The sequence below is a fragment of the Myotis davidii genome, unplaced genomic scaffold (assembly GCF_000327345.1).
Source record: "Myotis davidii unplaced genomic scaffold, ASM32734v1 scaffold26, whole genome shotgun sequence".
NCBI classification, from domain to species: Eukaryota; Metazoa; Chordata; class Mammalia; order Chiroptera; family Vespertilionidae; genus Myotis; species Myotis davidii.
The window spans coordinates 3,636,650-3,636,928 of record NW_006299245.1 but is presented as its reverse complement, the minus strand read 5'-3'; positions in this window follow the sequence as shown (position 1 = coordinate 3,636,928).

Here is a 279-nt window from a genome sequence, read left to right as displayed (position 1 = left end):
CTCTCTCTCTCTCTCTCTCTCTCTCTCTCTCTCTCCCCCCTCTCCTCCCAAGTCAGTGCAAATGTCCTCAACGAGGATTAAAAAAATAAATAAATAAAGGTAATTTGCTTAAACTTTAAAAAAACCTGAAGTATTCTTATTTTTTGCTTAAATAATTCAATAAAATAAATTAGAAAACTTCTTGTAGAATTAAGACTTCTTGGAGAAGGGCCAAGTAAATGTTCTGACAAATAAATCTCAACCCAACAGAACTCTTTGTGAGCTGATGTATTTTGCTGT